Below are 23,661 nucleotides of genomic sequence, written 5' to 3' on the forward strand. Positions count from 1 at the left end.
ATACTGATAGAATTTAAAGATGAAATGTTTAATATTTTCATGTTTAATGTTATGACTGTTAAAATACTAAAAGCAAGTTAGTTACTGTATACCGTATCTTGTCACATCCCTCTGAATATTAGACAGGTTAATCATTAATGTTCCCATCACAAAATACAAATCTCCATTAATGTTCCCTTCTCAAACAAAAAAATCACCAGGCAGGTTTGATATCTGTTGTTCCAGACAGGGAGGTGAAAATCCAGCTGACAAAGCACACTAGGGTGGCTGAGAGAATGTTCTCCTTAAATAAAGATCCATCCAGAACATTTACTCAGTCAGGGTTTTGGGAAGTCACAATAGCCTGAAGAGCTGATCCCCTCAGGCCTGTTAACCAGGGGTATTACACTTAATTGATGGACACATCAAGGGTCTGTCATTCAATATAAAGCCTCACAAAAGAACTATTACTTGTAGCTTATACACATTTTCACTCTTCATTTTTAAAAAGAGAGAACTACTTAATTAACACTTATTTGTTAACCCATGTCCCATAAGCACAGATGGTTTAGCACATTCTATAAAGTTACATCACCACAGTTGGTGTCAAATCCCAGGCGCCCAATTTTAGACTCTCACAGGATTTCACACTTGTCAGGCGCTTATTTTATAAAAATCAGTTACCAAAAAACAAGAGTGAATCATAAAAGGTGTCTGGTTTAGCATAAGGCAGCTTATGGCCCTCTCATCCAAGCATCTGTTAATCGTGTTTGAAGAGGTTTAGATCAGACAAAGGAGCACAAATGTGCAGCAGTCGTTGAAGATGAGAATCTGTCATTCAGTTTCCTCCTACTCTGGCACTGTTTACACCAGTGTTAACATCCGTCTTAGGCGATCCGTTCCCTGGCTGTCAGACGAGAAGATTGTCAGTTACACCTGTTGGTAACACGTCTCTTGTGTTAAATTAAATTGATTAAATTAAAAGTAAATATATTGACACAAAAAAAGCAATGCTTCACATTAATTGTGCTTTTGAACTTTCTATTCATAAAAGAATCCTTTTAAAAAATGGTCATGTTTTCCATAGATCTATTAACCAGTTCAAATATTTTGAACATTGATAAAAATATGAATATTTCGTGAACAGTTACCCAGAATATTAGAATGATTTCTGAAGGATCAAGTGACACTGAAGACTGGAGTATTGATGCTGAAAATTATGCTTCAGAGGAATAAATGGGAAAATGGTAATTTATATGACAATATTTCAGTTTTTACAGAATCTCTGTTCAAATAACAAAAAGACTTCCTTAAAACTTGCTCCTGCAAATAAACAGAGACAAAAACAGTACCCCATTTATCTCCACTATGCTTAATTTTCTTTTTTTTTTTTATATAACTGGCAGCCATTTTTTAAATTGTGTCTGATTACCTGTAGTCACCGCATCCCATAATTTGTAAAAATACAAATAAAGCTCAATGTAATCTGTTTTTTAAATTTTGTTTTGTTTTTGGTTGACAGGTGAGGGAACAGCTTTATTACTCGCTCAGACTAAACGACGTGGGAGTTGAGCGCGCCTCCTCCACTATAAGGTGAGGGGACAGGCCATTAAAGTATTTGGCACATGCCTGTATGATGTAGCCAAATGCTTTTTAAATTACAACTGAATCTTATGTAAATTATCTCTTTGCACAATTCTTTGCATCTTTTTTAGAGACTGATGTTAATTCTGGGTATAAACCAGGTCTCTGTGTGAGGTAATTCGTAGTTGCGTATAGAGCTGACCTCATTATCTGACTGAGCAAATGATGTTCTGTTAACTGTGACTCTAACCTCATCTCTTGCCCAGCCCAAACCCTTTCTACTACTGCCAGGCTTACGTGACAAATGTGATTCATTCGGTGGGTCATTCGGCTGTCTTTACACCATGAATGCAAATGAGTATTTACCACATAGCCTAAGGCCATAAGAATGCTACCCTGAGCCTTAGCAGTCCTCAGACTCCACATTTTTGCTGACGTAATGCTGTGTAAACTGGGATAGACACACATGCTGTGAACAAATTGGACAACTCATGGACAATGCACAGCTGTTATAAGTCCAAGCATGTGACGAAAAAGAGAGAAAAAAAGTGTCATTTGCATGGTTTTGAATTTTACGCTTGAATATATTTAAAGAATCTTTAGTTTTACAGTAGATTTGAGTTATTTAGCTCAACTCAACCTGTGACATTATTTAACACAATTAGAAAACTGTTGTGAAGGAGATACTTTGTTTGCAAATATACAAATTTGAGGAAGAAATGAATGTTTAAAGTGCTCAAATTTTTGTTTTATTAGCTTGACCTTCAGATGAACACATCTCGGAGCCGACGGCTACAACGCTGCAGTCTCCACACGGCCCAGCGGTAAGTCACTTGAAATCATCACATGCCAAAAATCTCTCCCAGGGCTCAGTTTGTTTCTGTGGCACCAGAATGGCAGCAGTTTTAGAACAAACTGTTGTATCCTGAATGTGATGTTGTAATGTCTGAGAATCTGCGCTAGACAAATCAGAGCGGCCTTATCGTTGTATTCTGCTGACCTGAGCAGATGGGCAATGGTTTCTGTGAATTACGGCAGCATTGCCACCATGAAAGCTTGAGAAGTCTGAGGAGGGTTTGCAAACTGAAGAAAAAGGTATCGAAGGCCAGGATGGAGAATGCGCCACTGTTTTCAGATAGCACACTGTATTCAGTTTCACTTCCCACAGAGACTCCTGAAGCTCACGACCCCTGCCCAACTGCAGATCTACAAGATGTACAAATATACCAAGCCAACTATCAGATCAACATTTTCGGCTTTGTCATTTTAAAGCAGGGATGTCCGATCCTGCTCCTGAAAAGCCAACATCCTGCAGATTTTGGATCCAGCCTGCCAAAAACACACTTGCCTGGAAGTTTCCAGTAATCCTGAAGACTGAGATTAGCTGGTTCAGGTGTATTTAATTAGGATTGGAGTTAAACAGGACAGTGGCATGACTCTCCTTAATTTAAAGTATTTGATTTGACGCAATGTAATTTTGACAGAATTTGATTTGTTACTGTTTTTGCTTGATTTTATTTTATTTGGATACTATGCAGTGTGAGCTGATTTTATTTAATAAATTCATTATTTAGAATTTTATTGTAATTGACTTGATTTGATTGCTTCAGTTTGATTTAGTGAGATTTGATTAAATTTTAAATTGAATTTGATCCAGTTTGATGTGTTTTGATTCAGAATTGATTTAGGTTAGGTTCTATTTTTGATTCAGTGCCATTCAATTTTTGTTTATTTTTGTTTCTGGAATTTGGCTACAGTGGTCATTTTCTTTTCTTTGTGAACCTGATTATACTTGTTGTGTTTGCATGCAACCCAAAAGGTCAATTACACACACACACACACACACACACACGCACACACACACACACATATATATATAACATAGAACAGAATCTGACATTAGGATATATAAAAACTAGTTGACAAGAGTGCTTCAAAAGTAGAAAAAAAGGTGAATTGACAAGGCTGCATACACTACTGCAAATGCAATAGCAATCAAAATCAGAACAAGTATGTCAACTACCAAAGATTGTCCCAATTCAAATACCATGTGTAAAAAAAAAAAAATTTAACCTGAGATCTAAAATTTTACATTAATGGGTCTGACTGAATATGCAGTTAAGATTGAAATAAAAATGAGTTTAGTCATAGACAAACACTGAATACATGCAGTCAAGTCTTTATTTTCACTTTAATGGCTGGATAAACCCCCTCCATTTTCAAATGTGTATTGCAAGTTTCCCAACAAAAGATTTTGTTGGCTCATAAACATAAATGCGTTAAATCCAAAGCCTGATTTAACACTTCAGGAAAACAAAAGAAAACAAAGCAGATGCTGTCAGACCTTAAAGACCCTTTAAAATATCCAGTGACACTTCCTAGGCTCCTAGGATGGATCTGGTCTCCATCGATTTTGGTACGGCACTAATTTAGAGGGACACCTATTTGGAAAGGTTGATTGGAGCTCTTTTTTCACCGACCCTGCTGCCTGTGTTTGTTCACTTTGTAAAGCCTGAGTCCCTCACTTAGTCTGGAAAAAGCCTGTCAAGGCTGTAGCACATCTTTCTGATTGATGGGCTGCTCTGTCTCGTTCTCAAATGTTCTCTCTTTTTCACTCACACTGATTCAGAATGGCATGCACAGACTGGTTTAGACATTCTGCATCTTGCGAAGGATGCTATATTTTACCTAATATCAACTAGTTTCATAAATGTTTCACACACGTGTTTGCTTTTAAATGAATATATATCACAACTGTTCCATAACCCAGTTAGTTTCCTTCTGCAGGCAGCATTTTATTAAGGCATCATATGTGCGCTCTCAAAGTCAAAGCTATTTTTGGAATAATTCTATGACAATGTCACATGCATCCTTCATGGAGAAAGAAATAGCATTGTGACAAGCGTTATGAAAAAATAAAAGTAAGCTATTTTAGTTATAAGCAGGCTATAGCAGACTGAATTTGTTATAATTCAATCAATACTGAAAAGAGTAAAAGGGTTTTATAGTCAATAATAATTTATATTGTATTATATTATAATGATTTTTATATTATTATATCAATATAAATACAAGATACATTTCCATACATGCCTCCATTTAATCATTTTAACAGGTGTTTGCTATTTGTTTATAGTTATTAAATTATCGCATCCTGTCATGTCATCTGTTTTAAATGCAACTCCATCAAATCTTCCTTTTGAGTGAACACTTGGTTTCCAGAAGAATAAATTATTTTCTCCTTAGAGACATTCGCCCACTGCCAATAATAAAAAAAAACATATTAAGTCTTAGACTTTTAAATTATTTGTATACGTGCATTTTTGTATATATTAGATTGATTTGCATATATACATGACATTGTATGTATTAGAAAATATGGTGAAATAAATCTAAACAACTATTTGAACCAAGGTTGAAAATATAGGCAGTCACTGTTCTGCTCTATTAATGCCAATGATTTTGAAATAAAATTTTCAAAAAGTGCTTTTGGATGTGATGTTCAGGTGTACAGTCCCTTGTTGCATTCCTGACTTACTGTATGGTGTTTTAATGCTCTCTATTTATAGTTAATGCTTTTAAAAAGAGCCTTCATCTCTCTCTCTATCTGTTTCTCTCACTCTCTTTCAGACTCTATGCCTCCGTTATTGATTTTATGTTTTTAGTATGCATGAAAGTGAGTGTATGTCAAACAAGACCTGGCTTTGTGAATATCGACGTGCATGGTTTTTATTCAAACCATGTGCCTTTTTTGTCGGCACTGTGGCTGTCAGTACTTCTGCTGTCATGTGGATCTGTCTTTTCTATCCTCTCCCTCTGTTTTCTTACTTCTCTTTTCGCAGTGATAGGTGTAATAACTCATTGTAGTGAGAGCCATTTGTTTTTGTATCTGCTGTCGGACGAGGATCACAAATATTGTTGCTATTCATCAGTGCAGCAGAATACTGATATCAGTACAATGTAGACTAAGGCTTCCCAACTTTTTACAATTTTTTTTTAACAGAATACATTTTAAATATTAACCTTAATAATATACAATAATTATTTGTTTTAAGTCTACGATTTCAGATGTTAAAATATATATATATTTTTTGCAATTGGGATTTCTTTTGAACATTTACTGTTCCTGTTTTTTTTATATAGCAGACGTGTTTATTCAAATTAATATACATCGCAACCTAACTTGTTGGTTGAAGTGGTGCACCACAAAGTTTCGAGGGGTTCACGAACCCTCAATTGGAAAGCTGTGGTCTTAAATTCATTTTATGCAGTTAGTTGATCAGTCGGTACTGGGTGCCGTGAGATTCATTGCTCACTGTAGTATATGTATGTGTTTGGGCTTTATTGGGGTCAGAGAGTCATAAATTTATGCTGTTTTGGGGTCAGTGGAGAAATGCTTTTAGGGTCTACTGGCTGTCAGTGATTTAGGCTGTATTGGAGGCAGTTGAGTCATGAGTTTAACACCGCTGACCTCATCACAGTCATCTACTAGATCATCATACAGCCTACGAATCCATCAGCCTTTCTTAAGGGCAGAGAGGTGCTTTACTTCAGCAACTGATGCATGCGAAAGTCAGTACAGATCTCTGAGCATTAGCACTGAAGGAAGTCTTTCAAACAGTAATATCTGACTAAATCTGATTATAAGCGGCACAGTTACATCACTTCAGCATTAATGTCTTCATTTAGATAAGTATCAGAGTGCTTTTTATGATTACGATTTAATATATCATTGCTCACTGTAATACAGGGATGCAAACTTTTGACCTTTCTGTGAGTTTGGATCGCTTGTAATGCTCATCTTAAAACGCAACACATGCCAACCGTGTGTCAACGTTAAACTGACTAAAATGAATTAATGTCAATATTGACAAAATATGACTAAATGTCCAAAGACAAAAACTCTAAACTAACAACAACATATGAGAAACTTGGCAACTGACATGAATAATATCAGAATCTCAAAGCTGATGAAATTGGCTGCATCCGAAAACTCTTGTGCATATTGGTGTTAAGGTATAATGTTACTTTTAACAACAATAGAGACTCAAAATAAGGCTGGAGGCAAATAGGAACGGTGAAATGCTCTAAGTGAAGAAAGAGAAATTAGGGCTTGTATGAAGATATGTGCATACTGAGACACAAAGCTGGATCTGTCACATTTATACCTAAACAGGTTTCTAATTTCATCCCGCTTTTGTGTTGGCTGGATGTTGGCATTATGTAGATGCCAGCTGCGGGGGATTGTCAGACCGTCAAATGCTTCTGCCCGTTGTTTTTTATGATAAATATGGATTAATTTCTTTCTTTCTTTTTTTCTCTCCTTTCTCTGGTTCTGTTGTTCAGCTGTTTCTCTCTCAGCTGGTTGCAACTTCACGCTACCCAACCATGAGCCACACGGCGGGGTCTCCATGGCAACAACAGCTCCCCTCTCTGCTTTCTCCCTCCCTGATGGCATCGGCCCACCAGCTGTCACGTCGTAAGTTTTCCACCCACATATGTATGCACACACTCATACGACCACACAAATGTATATGTTTTTTTTTTACAAAGCACAGAGATACATTCATGCGAAGAAATAAAACACCTACACTCAAAACATATGGCATAGAAAAGAAATCACATACATTACCTTAGTAAACAGACACCTGTACACCACGAAAACCACAACCTGTCGAGAGCAGAAGAAAATTCATATTAAAGCAGGGTTTTTTAACATGTTAGAGCTGCAGCTGTTCACTACCATTTTGCAGGTTAAAAATTTTGTATCAAACTACAGAGTACTTCTTCGAGCCCCATTAACTGTCCTATTGGTTTGATGAAATTAGCTACTCTATGATAATGTTTCATGCTTGCAACAGATCTACTGTGAGTGCCACTTTCACATTTTCTATACCGCAAAAAAACTGAGATAGACCAGAACTTTAAAACTTGATCAGGTTCAGTGAGTGTATGGCACTATATTGGAAAATCATGCAAATTCGTTTTTTATCATAATATATCCATCAGTGGTCCAACTGCAGTTCAAACTGCCGATAAAAACATCACAGTAATCCACAAGTAACTCATGTTAAGTCTCTCCATTAATTTGTAGTGAAGTGAAAAGCTGCATGTTTGTAATAAACAGATGTATCATTAAGGCTTTTTAACATTAAACCATTGCTTCTGGCCAAAATCCATAACAGCACTTTCTCCAGTAAAAAAAAAAAAGTGTATCCCCTGTTGCCTTCTCACATTGAAATCTAAAACATGTTTAGAGCCATTTTGAACTGCTTTCACTAGGTGGATGATCTGTGCAAACAGTATTTATTTTCTGATTCAGACAAGACTTCTTTTCACTGGAGAAAACAATATTATGGATACAGGACTCATAATGTATATAAGCTGAAAGCAATGGTTTGAAGTTAGAGACATCTTGATGGATTTATCTAATACAACTACAAAGATTTTATTTTAACAATACATTAATTGGTGGACTGGAGTTGTGTGATTTACTTGTGGATGATCGGGGTGTTTTCATAAATTGTTTTTATAAGCTGCATTGGATACATTGGTGAGCAAGTGATGTAATGCTAAATTTGAGGAAACAAACTCATCTACATCTTGTATGGCCTGCAGGTGAGTAAATGTTCATCATATTTTGGGAAGAACTATTCTTTTACCTTACCGTTTGTACCATCCTATGTAAAAATATACTGTGTTATTATTATACGATAAAACCGTCAGTGCATTATTACAGCTGTTCTACAGCATTGTCAGCTAGCCATGCTGAGAAATCAGGACTGGGAACGGTTTGTAATGGTAATGTGCTTTTTAATTTTATTTGAAATACAGTGTGTTTATATGCAGCCTGTATAGAGTGGGTAAATATCACATTTTGCCCAAAGATATCCACAGATATTATGTTAATCATGTGTGGGAGCATGTATGTTTGTGCCGTTGCCTTTAGTCATGCAGTACATTTGACTATAAGATAGTGTGTAAATAAACATATAAAGTGCTTTGTTACCGCCTCCACATTTGTTTAAGGGTGTTTGTGCCACACATGGACTCTTCTGCAGAGATTAGGGAGGACATTCCTGCTATGCTCAACTCCCTGCTTGTCATTTCTGGGTGATTCTGTGATAGTGTTAAATTATTCCCTGTGCCTTTTATTTTATGTCTATGAATCTCCCAGTCTCAACTTTAAGCTAGAATTTAAAAATCATTTTAGTTTTGGTTGCAGCTGACTTATTACAAAGTTTTGTGAACATCCTGAGCTGTACCCCTTTTAATACACAAATGCAGGATGTTGGAATTCACTTGCAGTTTTGCTGAAGTGCTGCGATTGTGTGTTTTTTTTTTAAGTAGTATTAGTAATAGTATTTGTATGTGTGTGTTTGTATTTGACTGGATGTGATTTTTCAATGCATATACCAGCATGCCACACTACAGCTGGTCCTGCATTTATTCACTTTGCAAATGAGGATCACTACCACACAAGCAATTCATCAAAAGTGAGCACTAACATTAGAAGTGTAATACAAAGAGCCAAGGATTGCCAGAAAAGTTCAATCTAATAGTTAATATAATTTATAGTACAGTACTGTTTTATATCAAATGTTTGATTTTTTTTTTATTAAGTCTGTTATGCTCACCAATGCTGCATTTATTTGATGAAATATACAGTAGAAACCATAATATTGTGGGATATTAATAAAGTCTAATAACATTTTTACAATTAACTGGCTTCTATGTAAAATACTTTACTGTCAATTTTGATTAACGCATCCTTTCTGAATAAAAGTATTAATTTCTTTTTTCTTTTTTTTCTTTTTTTTTTTTACTTCTGACGAGATTTTTGTATGATAGTGAAACGTATCAATCCATCCATCCATCCATCCAGTCATCCATCCCTTTTAAAAAAGGTTTTTTGTAAGGAGTAGCCTTACTTTGACTGTTGGCATCTTTCGTTTTGTTTGTTCATTTAGGATTTCAGTACTGAAATTTCCTGACAGTATCTGTATCTGATCTGTTGTCCTCTTTGTTGTCTTGACATCTGTTCTTACCCTCAAATATGGATTTTTTTTTCACATTTTAGAAGATGCTTTTTTAGATTTGCTAATGAAATATTCTCAGTATTTTTCAGAGTCCTCACAGAGAGAGAGATAATTGTACACTGAAAATTTATGAGCCATAACTTCATCAAAGCCTCTGGGGGAGTTTTTGTACTGAACTTGAGTCCAAAATTTCTTTTGAATTTGTCTGTTTTTCTGTCTTTCTGCCCGTGTTCTGGTTTCAATTGAATCAGGAGCATCCAGTTGCTGGCAGCATAGCTCATCTGGAGCTAAGTGTGCAGGAAAGAGAGGGAAACAGAAGTGAGGAAGAGGATGAGATGCAGGAGCTGACCTTCGCTCCAGTGCACGCCCCTGTCATCACCCTCAGAACACAGACTGCTGGGTGAGATTCAGACAGACACACACACACACACACACACACACACACACACACTAACAAATTCAGTGATACAGTGGCCATATTCTTCACTTTTGTAGCATTGTTTGTTTTTTTTTTGTTTTTTTTTTCTACCAGAAGTCCACTTGTGATTCTGGCACTGAAAACAGCCTTAGGTTTATACCCATATTCCTTTGTCATTTTCATGACTGCATTTGTTTCTGTTCCTTTTTAATTCTTATAAATGTAAACGCAGGCACACTAAGTGCTAATATATGTGAATGTTGTTCAACTAGAGCCTAATTTGCTGAACATTGAATAGATGTTGATATGTAAAAACACAATAATATGCTAATAGTTCTGACATCATTAACCAAAATGAAAGATAAATGAAGATGGTTGACGATGGATAGATGAATGGATGGATGGATACATGAAAAGACAGACTATTTCTTTTCAAAAGAGTGAGTAAAATCCTTTTTTCCATGATATATCCTCTTTAGAGCATCACTCTCCCCATCATGCATGAATTTGCTTCTTTCTCTAATGCCAGTTTCTCTCTCAATATCCCTCTCTGCTGCCGTTGCTCCATTTTCAAGACACCAGCACATTTGTTTATGTCATGTTTATTTTAGCTGAAGTATTTCAGGGCCCTGTCTGTTTTTATATGTGGGCTTGTGCTGTTCTTTAAAAGTGGCAACAGTTCTGCTGAAGCTGTTAGTTGAGATGTCTGTTTAAAGTCTGTCGGAGTGCAGAGATGTCATTCAGGAGCTGTTCGGAGTCGGTTCATCATCTGATTCTGACCAAAGACAGTTGACGAGCCAACATTATTTACATCTGGCCCTGCAGATTCACACAGCACACGGAACAGAATTGTGTCACATGAAACTGTATTCAAATAAGAACTCTTATTTGAATCGGGTGTCATATCTCATTGTGACCTTTGACATTAAAATTGAAATCTAAATAATAAACTAGCTGGAATGAATGAACTTATATTCTATTATTTTTTTCTGTGTGAGGGACCTTAATTTGGTCAGATCTGTATGCCTGTATTTTATAAAGAGCTCAGACAATCACACACAAGGACAGAAGTTCTTTTGATTTCCCTGAGACATTGTGATAAAACATTTGCATAATACATCTCTCGTCTTTTGTTCTAAAGGTTATAAATGAGCTGCTGGTTACAAGTCCAATTCCCCCGTAGTCCTTTGTCATTATGAGAAACCAAATGTCCTTAAAGATGCAGTTTTGAGATCAAGTTTGTAACAACTAGAACATATATATATTTTTTAATAAATGTAGTTTTAATTTTAATTTAATCATGCCCACTAAACAACATTTTGGTATGGATTGCTGTGGACTCTGTAGGCCAGTTATAGGATAATGTTCAGTAATAAATAAAATGTAATTGAAATTATTTATACATATTTTTACATATTTATAGATTACATGCGCACATACATAAATAAATAAAGCTCACTTTATAATGTTTATTCAGTAATTTTGTCTGCCACAATAATGTTTTGAATTATCTTCACTTGTGAGCATTTCCCAGCAAATATTGATAGTGCTAATTAACTATGATTTATATTAATTAGCATATCATGTAATTCAATATTTTTTATCCAGTGTGCCGATTATACATTAATAATGGATACAAATAAAGTTAAATAAATTGTTACCAAAGCATTTGTTTGCCTTTGCCTTTGTTTATGTCTCTCTTCTTTCTCTTTCAGTCTTAATCTTTTTTTTTTCTCACCGTATCCTGGTAAAATATATTGGGCAGGTGAGTGTGGGAATAATAAACAAAGCTTATTAATGTGTAATTCAGCAGAAAAATGACCATGATCCATAGGTGATATTATATTCCTCATATAATATATGTTTGCTTTTCTTATTGTTGGACAAGGGCTTCGTACACCATCACTAGAGGGTTAAATATTTTTACTAAGGAGACATATTAAGGGTGAAATGTTTTACATATATTTATTTAAATTTTAAAATTATTACAGTGAAACGCTTTTTCGTTTGGAATAATAATATGCACCCTCTATTAAATCATAATAAGACTTGCACGGAAGGAAGTAAACAGTCAATTTTGACATTGTGTTGACTTTTATTTTCCTTTATTCAGAGTTCAGCAGTAGATATAAGCTCTAGCAATGGAAATCTATTGCTGTATTGTGTTCTCAGATCTGTACTGACAGCAGGCAGATTGTAGTTCTGAATTGTTAAACAAACTACACACATATATAAAAAAATCCACCATTTCATATCTTGTGCTGTACAATTCTGCACAACAGCTGTTATACTACCCACATTTTTTTGTATTTGCTCTGTTTTGCCTTCTCTCTGTGTGATTTTCTTTCTATGTCTAACAGAATATATTTCAAGTGCTTGTATCTGCAAGCATGCAATTCTTCCAGGAAAGAAGTCATTTATGAAGTTATGAAAGTGGTGCTTGATATAAGCCTCATAAAACCATGGATGATATCTCATGTGTGAGATGCTATTTAAGATATCACAGCAGGACATATTACAGATCACTCCAGATTATTTCACTGCAGCTCTGACATTTGACACACTTGTACATGTGAAAAACTGTGACGACATATTGAATGTATCTGATAGCGCACAGTAGGCTTCCGCATCTGTTTACGGATCTGTGTCCTGTGTTGTCTTGACAGCATTTGCAATTCATGGTCTTCAGGTATAGTACTGTAACTAAGAATCTGTCTAATAAAAAAAAAATATATCTAAAAGTCACACACAGAACTGAATAAGACACAGTATGGCAGATGTTCAGTAAGAAAATGCATAGGTAATTGGAAAAGCTACATTATCATTGCAAATCTTTTTTTTTTTTAGGTTTTTCAGGTTTTTAAAAAAAAAAAAAAAATTATAACTGTGCAAGTGTGATTTGTCTATCGCAGCTGTTCCAGATCGACCTCCTGGAAATCTTTGGCACAGTTCTTCTCCTTTGGTTTTTCTCAGATCCTGGACATTCAGAACCTGGTGGCCGAGGTTCTGGATCCTTCTGAGCCTGTGAACTTTAACCCCCAGAGAGAAGAAACCGATCCTCTGCAGGCCAACACTCTCATTATGTAGTTCTTGGCTTTATCAGGTAATTCTAAATGTCAGGCCATAACATCACTGATTGCCTTTCGTCTTATTTTATTGTTATATTGAGTTATTTTCCAACATGTTTTTTTTTTTCTGTATGAGTTATATATTCATCTATCTACGGTAATTCTCTGTTTTTATCTGTGGGCATTAAAATTAGCATTTAAAAAAAATAATATAGAAATGGTTAACTAAAAAGGCTTTATGCTCGTTAAACACATTGTCACTGATTACTTCCTTGCATGCAATCTATTTAAATTATAAACGTGTCTGGGATAACACAGACATTGTGTTTTTATTTTATTTTTTCTAACATCATCCATCTGGAATAATGACGTTTATTTAAGTACTCCACTAAATTAAATCAATTATTTCAATTGGTTATTAGTCTATTCCAGGAAAAACTATTCATATGGGGAAAGGCCATAATATAGCACTGAAAATGTATAATGGTATTAAAAAAGGAATATAATATATTAGATTTGTAATAGTGAATTACAAAATGACAATCTGCTTAAAAAGATTCACAGGCAGGTCTGTTACAGAGCAGTATGTTTTAGTCTACAGCCTCTACGAGCAGTGCTGAAACACTAGTTGTTAAACGGGAGATGTCAGATCCTTTAATTTTATAGTAGTGCAGTTAGGGCTAAGCATCTCTGGCTAACTTATCTCTGCCTCCAATCAGCCAGTGTCCTTATATCACTCAAGTATTGATGCTAACTTTTCTACATAAGAAACAGCACTTCTCAAGTGTGCTTGTGACAGACTTAGGCACCTCTCTGTTCTCAGATCAGACATTGTTGGATTTAAAGGCACACTCTCCCTCTCTTTCTCCTCTATCTCTCTCACTTGTCTCTGCCAAATCATTTTTTTTCTCAAATGGGAGATAAGGTGATTAAATGTGTCTCTTTTCAACCTTGAGATAAATTTAATACAAAATAACATATAATACCTTTTAATAATCTTTTATTATATATAATACATTTAAATAGTGATATTCCTTAATGGCTATATATGATTTAGTCTAATGCAAAAGATAATTTTTGAAATTGTGTAGCCCTATGCTGTAAATCACTGCACAGTAAAACAGTCAAAACACTTTAAAATATACACTTAAAAATATTACATATTTTAGTTGTTCACTTATATTTCATGTGACTATTAACCAACATCAGAGAACCCCGAACAAAATAATTTTGAGAGTCCCCGGTTTAATGCATTTAATTTACCTGTTTTATACTGAATTAATGATATCATGTAATATTAAAAGAATAAATTGATTGATAGCCCTAATAATATAATAATTTATATAATGTTCATATGTCTTAATATGAGGTTATTGTAAAACTCTACATTTGAGATTTATTTATTTCTTGTCTTCAAATTTGATGTAAGAGAAAGAGGGCAAACACTTTGACAGGCTAATGGATTGGATGGATTGGTTCAACATTTTTTTCTTAACGCTCAGTAAGAAGGCTGGTGAATCAACTGACATGACATTGACCTACTACTGGTTAAAGGTAGATGGAAATATCTGAATACATTTTCTGTTTTGTAAAGGAAATAGAATTATTACATTTATCTACTTAATAAATCTCAATTTTAAAAGGCACCATTATTGTTCATGTGTGTGCATTCTGCATTCCCTCTCAGAAATTTCCTCTCACCATGCTGAGCTATCCAGCCCTTTGTTTACCAGATGAATATACATGTGAAATCCTCGCATAGCTGTAAGGCCTATTCTTTTAATTGAAGAATTCAAGTCATTTGATTGGCTCTGAGGTCAGAACTGACATTTTGAGTGAATAGCACTTAAACTCTGGAATTGTGATGTGATTGCGCTCAGTGGGCCTGCCAATTGTCCGCACTCTAAATAGTTTCTATCCTTATCTAATTCTGAGTGATTGATTGCTAATCTTGCTCACAAAGAGAAAAGAAACCAATCATCCCTCCCTAATCTATCCCTCTGTTTTAATTCATTCTGCTGAGGATGGAGGCGAACTCTTCACACTGCCCTGACAGCTCTCAAATGTCACCTAGGACTTTGATTAATTCATTTATATCATTTAATTTAATTATTAATGTCTTTTTTTTATCCTCGTGTTCATGTAACGGCAGCCTGGGGTTCTAAGCCCATGTTGGTTTTTAAACTTCAGGTTTGAATGACTGAACCCATCGCACCTGAGCTCCTGGTGTTGAATGAAGTTGTTTGTGTGGAGCAGTTCAATGATGGATGATTATTGCTTGCATAAAATGCAGTGGACCATTAATGGATAATTAAATAGATTTAAAACATTGTGTTTTTAAGGAAGTATCTTCCTGCTGCTTCAAAAAAAAGTCCTGCTTCAACAAATCACAAATAACTGTATTTGTATATTTATTTCTTTATTGATTTTTCCTCTACTGTGAAGGAGCCACAGTGCAACGAATTTGAAAAGTTATTGATTTTGCTTTCAGGAAATGCTGAAGCTTCACATGATTAAATGGGAAGTTTTGTTTTATCATTTACCTGCCCTTTCTGATAAAAAAAAAAAAAAAAAAAAAAAAAAAAGGATACTGTTTTATTGTTTTTAATCAGGTTAGCGGTTCAGTCAGGCTATTATTCTTTATTTACATTATTATTATTATTAACTTAATATTATTGACATTATTTGTAATTACAATAAATGTAATAATGTTAGTGTCAGAATGGTTAAGGATTGCATGTTAGTTTTAGGGTTATACAATTTTGTTCCCCATTGAGGGAAAAAAATAATTATATTGTGTCCTGTTTCCTATTTTATTTATTTATGTATTAATAAATGTTTTGTTTATGTTTGCCAAAAAGTTTAAATACATGGGAAGGAAGTTTTCGTTTTGAAAGTTACAGTTTGCTTTTATAGTTCAATAAACTACTCATCTTAAAAAGATCAAGGACATTTTGATTCCTATTGATATGCCCTCTGTTTAAAAAAGAAAAGTTTAAATCAGTTACTATTGATCTGGTGGAAAGGAGTTTGTCATGGAGTGACAGATTCTTCATGATATAGTCGCTTGAACTGGCTTTCCATTATTGCATCACTGATACTGGTTCTTCTATGAAGGAGTCACTCACACTTGCTCTTTATCATCAAATTACTGAGATTTGATCATCATTGTGAAGTCACTCAGATTGATTATTCATAACAATCCACCACCAAAGGACTCCTAATAATATCTTTTTTAAATCATTTGCGATGTCCTTACAGATCCAGTTGTATCTCAATGTATATCAAAATTTCTTTTCAATTATGCCACATGCCCCAATGCCAACCAGTTGTCTGTCTCTCCCTAGGGTCCCTCAAGCTAGTGTGAATTCAGACTGGCCCAGCACTGTCCATTTCACCTTCCAACTTTACCGATTCCTCCCTGTCACCACAGAGCATCTGAAGCTGCTTGACCTGGAAAGGAACAGCAAGCTGAAATCCAACTCTGATTACCCCTGTGTCCTCTCTGTTATCAGCAAGGATGGCACACTTAGCTCTGGTATGATTACCATCCTCCTCCGAATGCTTTTTGATTCTCTTCAGCGTTCCACAACATGTTTATTTCATTTGAATAATCGGGTTCTTTTTTTAGAAGCATCCATGAAAGCCAATGTATATTTCTAACACTCCTCAAAATCACCACTATCACTTTTTTTGTTCTGTTGAATTCGATCAATGCCTGTTTAAAACTTTACAGCCGTAGTTAACTGCAATGCATGCACTGTTTCAATTAATAAAGCTCTAAAAAATGAGCAATTAGAGTTTTACGACTCTTGGCCGAAGTCCAGTAATTGCTTTTAAGAAGGAATCTTCATACACAGCAGCCCGCTGAGGGGAAGTGTAGAAGCGGCATGACTTTGTGATGAACTTGGTCATGCTGAGAAAACAGTTTTGGCTCGGCTGGTTCATACGGCTGCCAAAAATACTTATTACCTGCCCCTGATGTGAGTTATTTTTATCAATAGTTTCTCACAGACTGGCAAAAGTGGATATTTCAAAGCACCTTAAAATTTTTAACTAAGAGCACTTCAAGTACACTTTTCCCACTGCCAGAGTGGGGCTATTTGCTCTCATGTTATACAATGAAAATCTTGGCTAAAGCTCATTGCCTTGATTTATTTGTGTTGCAAGCAACATCTTGCCTGAACAAAACTCCCTCTATGAGGGAAAACTGTAGCTGTTCAGTAATATGACCAGCTGTTGCATTTACTGATTAGCTAGATAAAGTATCCAATGAGGTGGAACATACAAGACATGAAAACGTGTCTGTCTCATGCGTAGGCAGCCTCTCATTTGCCTACAGAGACCAGCGGTTCTCAACCTTTTTTACTCCAAGGCCCCGTGTTTTCTCCAAATCAGTAGTGCAGTGCCCCCCAACCTCTTCCATTAAAAAAACCCTTTGTTTTCTAGTGTTGTTACTTTTCTCAGGGTTCGGGTAGAGGGATTAAGCAAGGACTCAGTAATGCAGAGAGAAGGGCTCTTTATTAATATATATATATATATATATATATATATATATATATATATATATATATATATATATATAAAAAACTAAAAACTACCCTGTAGGGGAAACGGACAGAACTTGAGTTGCAAGGCAGGACACGAGGAGCACAGACAAACATTCGTGAATGAACTCCCGCAAGACACGAGAATAAATAGGGAGCTAATGAGAGCAACGAGGGAACACATGTGGGGCAAATTAAATCAATAATCAGGTAACAAGATTGATGGGGTCAAGACATTTGACATGAGAGAACATGGCACACAGAAACTAAGAAAAAAGCCATGTGCTCACACAAAACAAAAACACAAGCACATGGTCAGCAAACCAATCACAAGCCATGTGCTTGAACAAGACATGAACACGCAGCTAATGAGCAAACTACAACAAGACAACAAGAAAAGCATGCGGCCAAAAACACACCATGTGCTACACAAAACACAACACACGTGGACAGAAGAGCGCACGGACAAGTGAACTCGAGACCGCATGCTCGCACAACAAGACAGAACATAGAGCACGAGTGTCCGAACCCTTAAACAAAACTGAAACTCAGCAAGACATGAGTGCCAGGATCCGAACACCACGCTTCAACATGAAACAGGACACGCAGACGAGAGCACATGGCATCCCTAACAAGGAACACCCAAAAACAAGACAGGAACATGACAGTACAAACCAGAACACACATGACAACTCAAGACTGACACACAACAACAGAAAACAAGACAGGAAAATCAAAACACAGATACAAACAGGGGAGGGGAGCCAACAGGAAAACCCAAACACTAATTAAAGGGACCAAGGAGGGGCGGGAGGGCTGAGCCAAGGAGGCTTAGGCAGTCCAGGAGTCCTGGCAGGGGGCCAGGGCGGAGCCGGAGGGATGAACCAGCCAGGTTCCAGATCCCAGCAGACCACCAGGGCGGAGCCAGAGTGATGAACCAGCGAGGCTCCAGCCTATCAGGAACCCTGGCAGTACACCTGGGCAAAGACATAGGGGCAGACTCGAGAAATTCCGGCCGAACAGGAACCCCAGCAGGTAGCCAGGGCGGAACCGGTAGTGCCTGGCCATGTGGGATGGACGAAGCCTTTTTCTTCCTCTGTTTCCAAGACTTTTCTGAGACAGCTGACAACTTTTCAGTTCTATGTAATCATTTTTAAACAAACTAATTAAAGAATGTGCAACATCCAAGAATTTTAGAATACATGATAACACTAATGATGATATGATTTATGTCAGTATAACAACAATTAAAGTATTAACACTTGGAACATTTTAAATAAAGATAATTGTTTTACCAAGTTCAAGATTGAGGATGGTTCCGACAAAACTATATTTTCTGAAAAACACTTTTACTTTTTTATAATTTACAATTTATGTACAAAAGTGCAAAAGAAAGAAAAATCTGTGAGGGAAAAAATAAATGCACAGGAACAGGAACACATGGAGATGCCAACAGGCCACTATGCCAGTTGCCTTAACCTGAATTTACGGACATATTTACGCATCCATTAAGAATTATTTAACAGAGCAAAACACAAATTAAAAAGCAAATAAAAGCTTCTTTCTTTGTTTGTTGGCATATTAATAATAACAGACTCACATGTCTAATAATGTATGATTGTGTAATCATCTTTACCTCCATTACAATCATCTTCCATCTAAACTTTACTGGTGAGATACTGGTTTGATTTATTTAGCACAAACATAATAGTCCTGACTTCATATTTCTTATTGATATAGATATATTTGTCCCCACCAATCAGTGCACAAGTTTATGTATGATGACGAAAGCACGTTAGTGCTAGCCCTCCCGGAACTCATATGCAGATAGTACACGTATGTCTGCAAGAAATCTGTTAAAGATCTCTTCATCTGGAAAGTATCTGCCATGTACAAACATCTGACAGACGTCTCTAAGATGTCAGTTTTACATACACTCTAAATCATAAACATCTTTAAAGACATTTTCTAAACGTCTATTTGACATGTAATAGGAAAAATCCTGTAGACATATTAAAGATGAGCAAACACTATAAAATACATCTTGCAGATGTAAATGCAAACGTCAGATAGACATCTCCTTTATGTACGTGTGCTATCAGGGATAGAGAATGCATTGTGGTGCCCACAGTTAAAAATAAATAAATAAAATAATAATAATCTGTGTATGGAAATCTATGAGAACAGTTTGGGCGATTCTCGGCCAGGGGTGCGTTTCCCAAAAACATAGTTGCTAATCTGTTAGCAACTTAGTTGGTTGGCAATGGGAAATTGTATTGCAAACAACATAGTTGCTAACTAAGTTAGCAACTATGCTTTAGGGAAGTCACCCAAAAAGGGGCGGTACTCCACAGGACGTGACTTGACAATGATTGCACAATATATTCAGAGGCAAAAACAAACCATCTAACAGTGACACAGCTGTGGTTGAATGTGATTGATTGGTTCATCGCCCTTATTGCCCTAATGAAGAAACCGCCCCTGTACTTAATGGTTTTCAGGAGAAATATGATGTTATAGAGATCAGTGTGCCGAGAGTGCACATACACGGTTTGTTTACATATCAATAATAACGAATATGCATATGCCTAATGTACGACTCCTGTATCTCGCTATAATCACCTTTTCCTTGATTACAATCATCATCCATCAAAACTTTAGTAGCGTGACACTGGCATGCTTTATCCAGCCGAGAGCTGTAGTTTGCACATCTTATGCTCGTGCAGCGGTCAGGTGTTGTGAGCCGCTGTTCAGTCTGTATTTCACACAGTGTGATGAGAAAGTGCTTGAGCTGCTCCAAAACACAGAATACCATAGAATACTTAATATGTTAATATTTAACATATTAATCATGAAATGTTTAATATTTTTAAGTTATTTTGCACCCTACCCAGAGGATCACTGAGACCCCAACTACCTGGTTAAGAACCACTGGAATAGACAGTAGATATAACAAAGGTTTGAGTGTTAGAGTGGTTGAGAACAGAAGAAATGAGACAGATAATGAGAGAATGATAGAGTGCAAGAGCATACGAAGAGATGCAGGGGTAAAAGAGGATCAGCTCTAACAGCCTGCTTTCAGTCTTTATTTCAGAAGATATGTAATATCATACAAAAGAAATGCATCTAGTGTGAGCATGCAAGCCCTGTCCTCACAGTCAGCCCTGTAAGACAGAAGACTCCAACCATTTTCAGGCCAAAGACCACTTGGTGAAAATAAAGACAGAGCAGGATCCCTATTACATATTGTATAACACAGAGTGTTACATTTTAAGCCTGGTCTAGAATAGCATGTGTATCAGGGATGTGCAAATCTATCTGTCTGCCTGTCTGTCTATTTATCAGTTTATTTATTGGTCTGTGTGACGAGTGGGGCGGGTGGCGTAATTGGAAATGAGTGACACCTGCGTCACTCACCGGTCTTGAGTCCCACGGAGGAGCTCTGGAAGGATAAAAGAGGAGTTACGACGGTGAAGAATGAGAGAGGACTAGGCCTGGGTTTTATTTTATGTTTTGGTTTCGTTTGTGCACGGCAGTTGCCCGCGAGGTACTGTCGCGCTGTTTTATGATTATTTGGTTATTAAAGTTTTATTTGAATGTTCGCCAGTTCCCGCCTCCTCCTTCCCGTACTATGAGGGTTTTTATAGCGTTACATTGGTGCCGAAACCCGGGAGGAAGGAGGGACACGCTGCCAAAAAATAGATTTTATAGATTTCACTTTTACATACTGTTTGCTACTTCAGTTGAAATTAAATTTAATCAAGTTTTAAAAGGTATTAAATTTATTGGTGCACAGCCCTGGTTCATATGGAACCACATTAATGCATTTACATGCTACGTTATGCTTTCATTGCAAATAATACAAAATAATTAACAGTAATGTACAGTGTATATTGCATTTGGGAGAAACTATGAAACATTTACTACTTCTTTATCTTTGGATTAACTTTGTAATTTGTTTAACTACATTATATTTATTTATTCACAAAAAAAAAGAAAAAAGTTTGTGCAAATGAAAATTGTCTGGCACCTTAGCAGTTACAAACCCCCTGTTAAAGACCCCTGCTATTGTCACGTTCATGAACTTTGTTTCCTTTTTTGGTCTTCCTGTTGTTAAGTGATTGATTCTTCCCACCTGTTTCCAGTTCCCTCATCACCTCCTGTTTGTTGAAATACCCGTCCTGTTGAGTTCTCCCTCGTCCGTGATTGTTGGTATGTTTGCACGTTTGAATGAAGATGTTTCCTAAATGTGTAAATGCTAAATGTAATCGAGTCTATTCTCTGTATTCTCCTCAGTCTTCCAGTAAACTCCTTATTTGTTCCCGATCCTCCTCTTGTTCCTTATTTTACGTTTAGCACTACCTTCGTTTATAACAGAATCACGGACCTAAACAGTATAGTTTAATTTAGCAGCGATTTTTCTTTCATTTATTTATCTTTTAATTTTCTCCTCTCCCGGAATGGCCATCCCAGCAGTCCGTCTCCTATGCCTGGAGCAACTGGACCGTTCGCTGGAGGACCACACCAGGGACTTTTTATCTCTGGCGTGCCTTACTTACTTCCCCGACCGCTCGCTCTCTAACTTTTTCTATGCCGGCCTGAGCTAGCGGAGTAAGGCACGCCTGCCAGCAAACGGTCCCCGAGAGGATTTCGCCGCTTTTGTGTAGTGGGTGCTGGAGAAAAATGGATCTTCATGGACCGTCAGCACCGCCGAAGAGGATATCTCCAGCCCCACTCCCAACCCAGAGACCAGCCAGCCAACAGCACGCCGCATGGAGCCAGAGCCCACCGCAGCCGCAGAGCCCGAGCCAATCATGGATAGTGAGCAGGACCTCGATATCGTGACTGACCAGGTGTGTAAGCCGGCAACACCGTGCATCATGGAAGTCCTCGTGGAGATCGAGGGCGTGGAGGAAAGCCCTGCCCACACTCCTGCGACTGAGGGTGAGCTGTATGCAGTCTCTGAAGGTCATATGGAGCAAGTTCTGGATCTGATGGACTGGTCTATGGAGGTAATCCCTAATTTTCCTGTTTGCCCGCTGGTTCTGACCAGCCCTGATCCCCCTGTATACCCTCTCAGTCTCCCACTCCTACCTCCTCCAGTTATTTCCTCTGCTCCATTTCCGCTGGTTCCATCCAGCTATGAATTTTCTGTTTCTCCGCTGGTTCCGTCCAGCCATGAATTTTCTGTTTCTCCGCTGGTTCCGCCCAGCCCTGAGTTTTCTGTTTCTCCGCTGGTTCCGCCCAGCCCTGAATTTTCTGTTTCTCCGCTGGTCCCGCCCAGCTCTGAATCTTCTGTCTCACCGCTGGTCCCGCCCAGCTCTGAATCTTCTGTGTGTCCGCTGGTTCCGCCCAGCTCTGAATCTTCTGTGTTTCCTGTGTTCCCTCCCGGCCTCCCTCTCCCACCTCCTCCAGGACCTGCTGGTCCCTCTGCTCCACTTCCGCTGGTTCTGTCCAGCCCTGATCCTCCTGTCCTTCCTCCCATCCTTCCTCTCTCTCCTCTTCCTAGACCAGCCAGTTCCTCGTCATCCCTGCTGGTGCCAGTCAGTCCCGCAGCTCACCCTCAGTCGTCGACCCCTCCTTCACCATGGCTCCTCCCGCCGTCGACTCCACCATGGATCTCCGTCCTGGCTGGTCTCTGGTGGACCATCTGGCTCCTCCTGCTCCGGGCTCCTCCCTGGCTCCTCCCTCCATCCACTCCGCTCTGGTCCCTACCTCCATGCTCCCTCATCACCTGCCCTCAGCCTGCTCCTCGCCCGCCTCCAGAACCTCCACCCTCCCTCCGCTGGTATTCCTCTTGCGGTGTGAGGACGCACCGTTCCGGGAGGGGGCGAACTGTCACGTTCATGAACTTTGTTTCCTTTTTTGGTCTTCCTGTTCTTGTTTTTGTTAAGTGATTGATTCTTCCCACCTGTTTCCAGTTCCCTCATCACCTCCTGTTTGTTTAAATACCCGTCCTGTTGAGTTCTCCCTCGTCCGTGATTGTTGGTATGTTTGAATGTAGATGTTTCCTAAATGTGTAAATG

The 23,661-nt window shown here is 37.5% G+C and overlaps 1 long non-coding RNA gene and 1 pseudogene across 1 annotated transcript; both read left to right on the plus strand.

Moving 5' to 3' along the window:
* Positions 1–1,499: 1,499 nt before the first annotated feature.
* LOC113077303 (uncharacterized) lies at positions 1,500–7,535 on the plus strand. The gene is made up of 3 exons (XR_003281293.1): positions 1,500–1,572; positions 2,320–2,387; positions 6,910–7,535. It is a non-coding gene; the product is annotated as an uncharacterized LOC113077303 (long non-coding RNA).
* A 793-nt stretch (positions 7,536–8,328) lies between these two features.
* LOC113077302 (nephrocystin-4-like) overlaps positions 8,329–23,661 on the plus strand; it is a 45,920-nt pseudogene continuing 30,587 nt past the window's right edge.

Source organism: Carassius auratus, unplaced genomic scaffold (genome assembly GCF_003368295.1).
Source record: "Carassius auratus strain Wakin unplaced genomic scaffold, ASM336829v1 scaf_tig00022177, whole genome shotgun sequence".
Classification (NCBI taxonomy): Eukaryota; Metazoa; Chordata; class Actinopteri; order Cypriniformes; family Cyprinidae; genus Carassius; species Carassius auratus.